The 12,060-nt window shown below is 31.4% G+C and overlaps 2 protein-coding genes and 1 pseudogene across 2 annotated transcripts in view; 2 read left to right on the top strand and 1 right to left on the bottom strand.

The window, feature by feature from the left end:
* Window positions 1-12,060, bottom strand: part of LOC133188585 (3'-5' exoribonuclease 1-like) — a 291,755-nt gene that overhangs the window by 117,511 nt on the left and 162,184 nt on the right. The window lies entirely within an intron of this gene.
* LOC133188582 (uncharacterized) overlaps window positions 1-12,060 on the top strand; it is a 294,465-nt gene that overhangs the window by 157,559 nt on the left and 124,846 nt on the right. The window lies entirely within an intron of this gene.
* The window catches only part of LOC133188587 (uncharacterized), a 39,003-nt pseudogene continuing 37,017 nt past the window's right edge, over window positions 10,075-12,060 (top strand).

The following is a 12,060-nucleotide window of genomic DNA, read 5'->3' as shown; positions in this document are numbered from 1 at the left end:
ATACCAAAAAAAAACCCATCAACATATTGGGTATATATTTTGGGGAAGTATACTGAAACGGAAAAGAAACGCAAAATCATATTTTAGGGGAAAATATTACATATAAGATACAATTTTGTATCTAAAATGTAAGGACATCTTCAACTTTGTAAATATCGTTAAATTAACGGTTGAATGATTTTCATACAATTACCGGAAGTTAGGTTTGAGTCTGCTTAACAGAAATAAAAAATTGCATGTTTAAGAAAACATTTGGCAAAAAAGTGGGGTTTTAAGGATTTGTATCTGTTCATCATAAGTAATACAACAATGCAAAAATTAAATTCCCCTTTCTTTTCCGTAAGCGATGCCAAGGCTTCCTGAATATGATGTAAGTACGCATTTCCTTTGCTCTAGCTGGACAATCTCAAAATAAAGGTGATGGAGAGTTGCAGATGCAAATATGACCCACATCACGCCTTAACAGGCTCTTACGTATCATTAGCGTGAGTGACATTGGACCGGAAGTCCCAGGGTTACTACACTTCACTTGGCTAGAGAAAATTCGACCTCATCATCTGAAAAACAGGCATTTAAAAATAGCAAAGGATATTTTTTTCGCTTAGGTCTCGAGATTGATGAACCTATTGCATCGTAGAAATCAAGCTGCAACTGTTGTGCATAGCAGTCTTGCACGCTGTAATTAGATGGCCGGGGTGGGGGTGTTTTAACAGTCATGTGTTACTTTCTAAAGTTAAAAGATAATCATATAACACTTTTATCAAATCTGTGATGCTTTCAAATCAAGTATAAACTTAGTATATTCATTTTTGAAAATCATTAGATAAAAAATTTAAAAATTTGTAGATAACTGCTTGTTGCGTTTCTTTTGCATTTCAGTGTATTTTGCTGAAATCTCTACGCCAACAATTCACAAAGTGCATGTACGTGATACATGGCATTAACAGAGGCGTGTCCTCTGATTAGAGATTAGGGAATTAGCTGATCTCGCTCATTTAGAAAGGAAAAAGTAGAATTAATGTTACACTAAATTATGCTTTTGATTAAGGTGAATTTTAAAATGTTGTTTATTGCGTATATGAATGACATGCTTAGAAAATTTTATACAGTAATAACTTTCACAGGATATTAAAGCTTATCATGCAGTCTGCAGCATACACCATCATACTCTAAGTACAGAAGAAGGAAGAATGGAAAGAAACAGATAATTTGATTTTAAAAACAGCAGTGCATCGTCCACCAGCAAGTTAACAACAAATTCTAGGGGGCTGACATAAGATCGCGTGATCGGTTCTATTGATTTCAATGGCTGACCATAGCTATATATTCATATTAAAATGCATTATTTACCAACCGATATCGTTAACTACAGACACCACAAAAGTTTTTTCTCATTAATTTTTCCTATTACGTATTAATAGAATTCTTAGTAGAAAAAAAATAAGTAGGATTTTTATCACTAAATTAAAATTTTCTTCTGTTTCTTGACACGTGAAGAAAAATGCAATCGAGAGAGAGAGAGAGAGAGAGAGAGAGAGAGAGAGAGATTTGTGTTGGATATATTGTGAGTATCTAGTGGGAAAGAAGTGAAACGGTTATTTTTCAGGCAGTTAGCCAATTACATATGCATGTATATGAGAATATAATTTATAATAGAATATATAATACGTAATCGCAACAAATTCATTCCCCAAAATTTACTTCAACTTTTATCAAATTCTTTTTTAAGAGGTATTTGCTCCTCACTAAGCTACAATCTTTTTTTCAGAATCACGATGAGAAAATTATAAACCAGGATGATACACGTATATGAAATATGTAAAGCATGATTTTGATAACATCAGTACATGGACAAAATTTGAATTGAAAAAATAAAATGTTATGAATTTAATCATGACAGTTGATCAAAAAATGAATGATGCTTAATATGTTACATGTTCTGATGAATTACCCCCTTTATGTATCTAAAAATCTAAATAATTATTTGATGCAGACAGAATGTCTTAACATTTTTTGATATTAAAATAAAGGTTTTTTTAATCTCCAGAATACTTTTTTTGGACATAAATAAAAATATCGCTGACATGATATAATTGGACAATTTGAAAAGAATCATTTTCCGCCAAAACATTTCAAATTGTCTTACTCTCCTATTGGACATCTTCAGTGTCTGTCTAAGCACAGTTTACAAAGTAGGAGTATTAATATTTAACTCATAATATTTTTTTCAGTTACCAGATGTTCTTTCAAAGATAACACAGCTTCCTTGAGTTAAGACGGTAACTAGTATATTCTTAATGTAACCTTGCTGAATAGGGCATTTCACAAATGATGTATAATATTTAAACTAAATTAATATACAATATAATTTTAAACTCCAGCCAGGGAATTTCAACTTTAATGACAACAAAATGTGATAAAACTAAAAATAAGGTAAGTGAACTCTAAACTTTTTTATTATTATTATTATTTTATTTTCAGTTGAAGTTTTTTATTGCATTTTAAATATCGGCATCATTTCTAAAAATATTAATTGAAACCAGGATAGATCATCAGTGTATTGATTTGAAATTTCAGCCGATTCTGGCAAAAAATTGTACCGACTTATAAGCGGGTCAAGGGCAAATCCCTCCAAAATAACCTCAAAAAATACAACCGACTTATAGGCGTACCGGCTTGTAGGCAAGTATATACCGTAAGCTTATTTCTCATTAATTTTTCTTATTAGGTATTGATAAAATTCTTAGTAGAAAAAATAAGTAGGATTTTTATCACTAAATTAAAAATTTCTTTTTTTTTCTTTACACCTGAAGAAAAATGCAATCTCAAGAGAGAGAGAGAGAGAGAGAGAGAGAGAGAGAGAGAGAGGGAGGGACTTGAGTTGGATGTATTGCAAGTATCTAGTGGGAAAGTCGTGAAACGATTTTCTTAGGCAATTAGCCAATAAAATATATAAGAGAATATATAATATAAGATTTCATATATAATCGAAACAAATTCATTCCCGAAAATTCCAGTCAACTTTTATCAAATTCTTTTTTAAAGGATATTTGCTTCTCGTTAAGCCACAATCTTCTTTTAAAATTACGAAGAGAAAATTATAAACCAGAATGATACATCTATCTGAAATATGTAAAGCATGTGTTTGATAACATCAGTACATGGACAAAATTTAATTTGTAAAAAATGACAGGTTATGAATTAAATCATGCTAGGTGATAATATAAAAATAAAATATTTAATATGTTACACGTTCTGATGAACACCCCCCCCCCCCGAATATTAATAATGCAGCTAAAATTCTATATAATTATTTGATGCAGACAGAATGTCTAAATATTTTTTAAATATTAAAATGAAGTTTTTTTAAATCTCCAGAATATCTTTTTTGGACATAAATAAATACCATATAAATAAAAATCTCGCTGAAATGATATGATTGGACAATTTCTAAAGAGCCCTTTTCCTCTATACCATTTCAGATTTTCTTACTCTCCTCGAGAATATCTTGAGTGTCTGTCTAAGCACAGTTTTCAAAAGGAGTATTAATATTTAACATATTATAAAATTTTCAGTTACCAGATGTCTTTTGAAAGATTACACAGCTTCCTTGAGTTAAGACGTTTACCAGTGTATTCTTAATGTAACCTTACTGAATATGGTATTTAAAAAATTATGCAGCTGTATCATTTCAAATAAATAAATTATACAATATATTTTTAACTACAGCAAGGGGATTTATAACTTTAATGACAGCAAACTGTAATAAAATTTAAAATAAGTTAAGTTAAATCTTTAACACTTTATTATTATTATTATTATTATTAGTTAAGATTTTATTGAATTAAGCTGCCCAACATGAATTTTTGACTTTGAGGTGTTCTTCGCATATACAACGATTTTTCTGTGGTTGTTAAAAATACATTTTTAAACTGTAATTGATGATGAAAATTACAATTATTAGTGCTTACCTTTGTGAGACTGTGTATATTTCATAGTTAGGCATCAGAATATTGTGATTTTCTCAAGATTTGCTTTAAAAATGAAAAGGAATAATTTGAAATAAATCTAAACGATTATTGTTCACATATTGTTATTTGTTTTGAATTAACATTTTCTTCCAGTCATATATTTCACAGTAATTTTAGCATTGTCAACACAGTGAGACTATGCATATGATTGAAATATTTCTATTCTGTAAGTAATGATCTGAAATCTTATGAAATACTAGTAAGCTGTCACACATTTCCTTTAAGATAAATTATCAAAGAGCTGTCATAACCATTGCTCTAAACATAAATACAAGGTTCCAAGTAGATTTTTTAAAAGAATAAAGAGTAGCAATGAATATAAGTTATCAGAAGCAAGAGGCAAATTGCAGAAAGCCATCAAAACGCTTATTGCTATTTGTTTAACGCTAAATCACATGTCGTGTATTAAATACATTGCATTGTAAAAGGATAAATATTTTATGATTATTAATCAAGGTTTCAAAAGTGATAACCTAATTACAGATTTTAATTCAAAGATGAATATTTACAAATGTTAGCTTTCATACGCATTTTTTAAATCGACTTCCAATTATCAAATACAATAAATGTCTAAATAAAACAAGACTATAGTAAGTATTTCAATATATTTGGACAGGAGATGCAACATTTTTTTAATGTTATAAAACGATATTTTAAATTTAAAAAATATTATATATTTTTTTGTTGTTTCTTTGCTTTTTTTTTAAAGTTCCTTAGAAAATATTTCACTCATATTGAGAAGCCACACTTGGGAGGGGGGGGGGGGTGCACATTTAGAACTGTAATCGGCACTCATGGTCCTCGAGCAGCGAGGGATCGTTTTTGTGCCTGACGCTTTACGACATGGGAGATCGGTTTATACGGTCTCATCCGATTGGCCGGTCTCCACGTACCGCAATGGTATTCGAACCCCGCGACTTGAGGAACAATCCCTTCCTCCGAGACTCTAAAGGAACCTCTATACCACCGCGGAACAACGCGGGCAACTGTGCTTTCTAAAAATCTTATTGCATTTTTTACAATGCAATATATTTGATAGCAAATTAATAACGATACTATATACTATTCCATTGAGCTCTGGGGACGTGGAGACCGGTCTTTCGGATGAGACTGTATAAACCGAGGCCCCGTGTCGCAGTAGGTGCTGGCACAAAATAGATCCCTCACTGCTCAATGGTCCTGAGTACCGATTATAGGTCAAAAATTTGTAGCTCTCCACCCGCAAGAGGTGGCGTCTCCATATGAGTGAAAAAATCTCGAGAGGGACGTTAAACAGCAAACAATCAATCAAACCATTTGAGCTAAACTAAGTACCGACTTTTAACACATTTCTGAATGTTTAATATCTATTCAATCATCAATGAAATGAAGTTTGCCAGGAAGTTTTGCTAAAATGTTGAAACGTTTAGAAAAATCACATAAAAAAGAAAAATCTTTAAAATGCTATTTATTCTGACAAGAATATATACATATTCATTTACTTACCCTGTTGAACATTGAAAGAAAATACTTTTTACATAATATTTTTATAAGTTACTCATTTATTTTATATAATATCAGGTAATCCATTTCCTTTCTAATTAAAATAAATTATTGAGATTTTTTGGGAAAATGTATACTTAGTTTATAATGGGTGTGATCGGTCAGGAGGGGATGCTAACTCCTCCATGGTACCTGATCCCACCTCTAAATTTTGAGGTTCGTGTTTGCTATGCTCCGAATTTGTATCGTTTCATTGGACTTTCGAGATGGATACTGTTTGTTATCTTTATTTCACTGTGAAAAAAATAAAAATAAATCATTGACTGTTCTTTACCTATCTGTTACGTTTTCCTCTTTTTATTGATATTATTAATCTCTGATGCATAATTTAGAGAATGGACCAAATTCCTCGCCTATCAGAGATCTTGTATGTTGGTATGTGTCGTGAGATAGGAACACCGACAGTTGTTACCATCAGAAGGGATGTGAAGGATATGGAGGACATGTTAGAGCAAACTATACATACTGGTAAACACAAATGTGAGGGAAGAAGAATGCTTAGCGGTAGTCAGAGGGAGGGATTCAGGTTTAAGACATCTGACCAAGATTATTTGATGTGGTATTGTGGTTATAAAGTTATAAACAATATATCTCAGATTCGGGTTTATAGTTCTCCTCAACATGACATTGTTCTCATGGATGACACTGATACACCACCAGGATTTGTTAGACTACAGCTTCTAACAGAGCCGTCTGATAGTTTTTTAATGGTGTCAATCAATCCATTCCATAACAGATTTTATATATCAAGTCATTTATGGAGAGAGTGTTTTCTTAAACAATTTTCTGATGGTATAGTTTACCAAAACGTTACTGTTCATGGCCCTTGTTCCACTGGTTGCCTGAAAAGTTCTGGTATTTCGATTGATAGAGCAGTTTGTTTTACCTGCAATTTTTGGCCAGGTATTACAAGAAACTGGATGGAAAGATGTCTTAGGCACAAGTGGCCCCCTGTTAGCGTGCTAAAAAACATTTTGAATAATGGTTTTCATTGTGTGCCTATTGGAAGTAAATATAATACTACTGAAAATGGATTAGAGTGGAGATTATCCTTTTCCCTTGCGGAACTAAAACTAGCCTATACTATGAATCATACCCAACTTATATGCTATGGACTCCTTAAAATATTTCTCAAGGAAGTAATCAATAATAATGTGGAAGAACCATTATTGTGTTCTTACTTCTTGAAGACTACAGTATTCTGGTTAATACAAGTTGGACATTTAAGCTGGTGTCCTAACAATCTACTGGAATGCTTTTGGATGTGTTTTAAGTATCTCATTCTCTGTGTGTATCGTGGTAAATTCGCGAATTTTTTTATTCCACAGAACAATATGTTTTTATACAAGATTGTCGGAGTAGCACGCGAATCCCTGTTAGAACAATTAAATCGGTATTACAGAATAGGCGTAGCCTGTCTCCTACATAGCCCAACACTCAGGGCAATCCTTGAGTCAGCCCTCAGTAGTCCGTCATTAGTGATTCCCTCTACTGAAAAACTTTGTTCCAGTATTCAATGTGTATGTGCAGATACATGTATTTTATCTGAATTACACCGCCTTTCCGCTACTAGTTTGAGAGATTGCTTTTTATATTTAAATTCTTTACACGTATTGATATTTTCGTCACTGTCGTCATACCAATCTTTAACATTACAGTACTACACAGCTGATTTTCTTGTTCTTGCGGCCTTCATGATTGTAAACAATAATTCAAATTCCAACCATAAACATGTTTACTTTTTAGACAGAAAACTTTGCAACATGTTGAAATTGTCAACACGTATAGGAAGCATCTCACATTCACTGTATTTAGCAATGTATTACTACAGAACAAGACGATATCTTGAAGCACTTCGTGTAATTAATATGACCAAAGGAAGACTATCAAAGCAGAATATTTTGTATCAAGATACTGTAGACAGACAAAACTACAGTAAATATACCAAAAACTTGTCTTTGTCTAGAAAAATGAAAAATCATTGGGTAGCGAATATCAAGGTTTATTATAGGGTACACTATATTGAAGAATTGTCGTTAAATCAAGGAGAGGAAAAAATAAGGAGTAAAGATGCTTTATTTTTTCCTCCATTTCTGTTAGTAGATATGCTATCAGTGTTATCGAACTATAGACTTGGTAACAAATTTCAATATCTCCGGTCATTGGAAGACCTTCAAACTTTGCTACTTTATGACAATGGGATGTATGTACCATTATGTCACAGAGCCACATCCTGGTATATACTTGGGATCTGTCAGCAAACTGTGGGAGACGTACACGGGGCGTTAGACTCTTATCAAGAGTCACTTAGGCTAAGACCAAATGAGTTCATAGAGAAAGCTATTAAAACTAGAATAAACAATATACGGCAACAATTGATGTGAAATATACAAATTATGTGAAATCACCTATCAGCATTTCAGTGTGTTCTATATTACTAGAGGATAAAAACAGTGCAGAAAGTTGAGTAGGAATATACATGATAAATGTGAATTCCTGTAATTGCTGCATTTTTGCTTTATATCACATAAGGCATTTAAGGGTGCAAAAAAGAACAAGGTAAACTATTTGCAAGAATACTCAGTATATTACATAAATGGATTAAAATAAACATGTATCTCTGTATTTTAACATGTTGATGACCTTGCCAAAATAAGTAATAAATGAACTTGTAAACCATATTGTTAGTTTGTGACACTCTTGGTTTGTGTATTCTTTTCTACATGTAACTGAAGGAAAAGGTCAAAGTTCACAATTTTTAAGATATGACGGTTAATTTTTCACAAGAGAATACATAAACTGTCAAAAAAGTTTTTGGTACTGTTAAATAATATCATATTGTATTATCCTTATATTGCAATCAAATGATGAATATTCTTTTACAATAATCATTTATTGATTGGAGGTTATATAAAATTTGATTTTTTTTTATTTGCGTGCATTCTTGCTTTTACATGTTGTAAGCGGAAATAAAATTATTTTCAACAAGATGAAAAGATTTACTGAGATCGTTTTTCATACTAATTGTTATACCATTTTTTACACTCCACATATTTCGTCAACAAATATTAAATAATTCATATCTAAATATCGCAATTCTTGCTTTATATATATATACATATACATATATATATATATATAGAGAGAGAGAGAGAGAGATAGAGAGTCACTTTATAAGCATCCTCACATCCATCCAAGCCGGAATTGATGTCTCGACCTCTAAGGAATCTGTCCCCTAGCTCCTAGCAGTACAGGAACATCGCGTACAGGAAACGCTCGACCATCTAGATCCAGAAACTTCCTTTTAATGCCGACGGAGAGAATGTAATCTATTTTTATCTGACCCTTTACCAGCATTTTCTAATTTTAGGTCCATCACAGTATCCAGATTTGTGTATCATTTACAAATCTCGTTTGTGTACATATACTTCCATTGCATTGTCAAACAAGAAAAAACGTCATCTCTCATCGCCAATATAAAAAAAATTAAGTTTTGAGACAAATAAAATTTTATTTTGAAAAAATACTAAATTTTAAGAATATTTACTTATTCATAGGAAAAATACCTGCTTGAAATAAATATTGACACAAAATAAAATATTAGTGAATACATGTAAAATGTTGCACATATAAAGAAAAGAAAAATGATCTCATGTCTTTTACATACTTTCTACGATACATTATCGAACTATGCATTATATTTATGCATTTTACGGTTCTGTAGTTGATGTTCAAATCTAAAGAGTAACAGAATGGAAGAAATACTGAATCCAGCTCTGTGTCATCCTCCAACTCGTCTTTTTATATTCTCTCAGATCATACTATGGTGGAAATTCTCGTCGGTGTACAATTACATTTAAATCTATCATCTCCGTTTCTCACTTTTCAAGATAAATGTGTGGGATGATTCCAGATGTTCACCGTCATTTTTAAAATAACCAAACGTCTGTTTGTAATAAAGGTTTACATTTAAATATGTAAATATATATGTACATTGTTCGTGAATCGTGCATTGTTATATCGTTATTGAAACACGCAGTTGAAAGGTAGGATGTGTGAAAGGTAGGATGTGTGAAAGTGATCAATCATACCACTCTTAAAGCATAAAGAGAATTTATCTTAGAAAATTCATTCTTATAGCTTTGCATAATAGACTTCAAAAGCGAATTAGATGTTGTCCCTATAAAATAAATCAGTTACATGTATTAGGAAAACTTATAGAATCTTGCACGTGTTCTATGGAATCAAGCATTAGCCCTTAGCTAAATTCATGAAAACTTTGTTAAAATTTTCTTCTTCTGTATAGGCTGGGTAACAATAGATTGTTTACTATTGCTGTTTTTGAGACAGATTTATGATTAGGTATGCTTTTATTCTTTTAAAAAAAAAAAAAAAGACGCCTTAAATTGATGTAATGATGACGATGGTATGTTTAAAAAGATAGATATTTTAAATTTAAAAGTGTATCACATTAATAAGCTTAATGGTTTTCCCTCAGATGATGGTGTTTCATGTAGTCCTTTTGTTTCTTCTTCATGCTGCACGCGGAGAGACACAGAACGGAAGCTGTAAAGACATATTACAGGATAACCTAACAGGACAACTGTCGTCTGCTCTAGGAGCATATCAGGTAGAAGTTTTAAGGCGAGAATACAAAAGCTTCACTGACGTCATTGAGGAATCTATGAAATAGTTCAAAGAGAAAGTGAACACTAGTATAAAGGATGAAGGTATGATACGATCATACATTTTTTCAATTTCATTTTTTTATGTATTAACTTCTATTAAATACATAGATATGAACTGTTTCTTAACCCTTTCTCTACCGGTGCATTTTAAGCGACTTTGGAGACCTTTTGACATATCATTATAAATTAATTTTTAACTTTTTTATCCAAAGGGAAAGCTAGGCATAATGCATACCATTTTGTAGGGAATTTTCCAGAGATGATATTCCATAGATATTCAGATACCTCACGACTGACCTTACTACTGGAAATAGAGGTCAAAGGTCAAATAAATGCAGAATTTTATTGAATTTTTGGACACTTTTTAATCTTTAAGCTAAAAATTTACAATGATGTATGTTGAAATAGGAAATTTAGAATATACTCACAAAAGGGCATTATACTGAACTACATTAATCACATAAACTTTTTTTTCAATTCTGCAAAATAAAGATTTTAAAGAGGTTGCCATGCAACGGATATTTTGTATTTTTTGGGCAGTATTTCTTGTTTTTTGCTCATCCAAATCACATTTATGCATTCCATTACCTTTTAAAGTCAGATATGGGGTCATAATACTAAGAGGGATGTACAGTAAATATTTGTGTTAAAGTTTGACCTCAGTAGGCTTATTTTTAAGAGGTCAAAGGTCAAATAAGTGCAGAATTTTATCAGTTTTTTCCAACACTTTTCAATATTCTAGCTAAAATTTTACAACAATGAATGCTGAAATAGACAGTTCTGAATAAACTCTTTAGAAGGCATCATGCTGAACTACAACATCCATATACCACTTATGTTCAAATATGTGTCCAATGACCTCTAAGTGGTTGCTAAGCAACAACAAAAATTTCAATTTTTCGGTTGTATAAGTTTGTTACCGCTCATTCATGGAAAGCTACTTTTGTGCTTTTCATGGTGTTGTAAGTAAGATATGGGGCAAAAATAATGTATAGAACATACATGTACATCAGATAATTGTCTTAAGTATTAACCTTGACATTTCTTTTCTTAGGGGGTCAAGGTCATATCAATGCAGAATTCTGCCTTAAATTGCAAGAACATTATCCATTTTGAAATGCTGCAATTATTATGGACATATTGTCTTATAATTGACATACAAAATTGTGAACGACAAAATCCACAGAGATATTACACAAATGAATTGTTCTTTTTTTTATTTTGCATATCTTGGTTGCCATTCAAAAAATATATCTATAACTTAAGTGAACTGACATAAAATTTGTAAGATGTGATTACATGTATATGTAATTTACATACATAAATATGTATTAGTGACATATATATATATATATATATATAAGTGACACATACTTTTAAAATAATACGGTAAAAAAGTAATGCAACCAGTTATCAACAAATTTTCATAAATTATACAGTTAAGTACTTATTTCATCATTTTCAAAAACTACCACAATTTTTCTTTATCTATTGGAATATAAGAAAATACTTACAATTTTCTTTTCTTACAAGAATTATCTTACATTTTCTAGTTTTTAACAGATTTCATGGCTTTATTGTGTCACTTGTTAAAACAATTTTTGTCATTTGATAAGTATGAAGAAACCTCACAAGATGGACAATGCATGGAACTTTAAATCTCTTTTTCAAATAAGTGGCTTTTTCATTACAATCCTTTCATTTATCTTATTTATGTGGCATGCATTTGCTCATCTTTGGAAGCCAAGGATATCTGATCTGCTACTCTTCTCACACACCCTTGGCCTATTATGCTATCA

Source organism: Saccostrea echinata, unplaced genomic scaffold (genome assembly GCF_033153115.1).
Source record: "Saccostrea echinata isolate AGI-Se365-2 ecotype Australia unplaced genomic scaffold, CSIRO_AGI_Sech_v1 ptg000016l, whole genome shotgun sequence".
Lineage (NCBI taxonomy): Eukaryota > Metazoa > Mollusca > Bivalvia > Ostreida > Ostreidae > Saccostrea > Saccostrea echinata.
The sequence above is the reverse complement of the archived record's forward strand: the minus strand, read 5'-3'. Positions and strand labels throughout refer to the sequence as shown.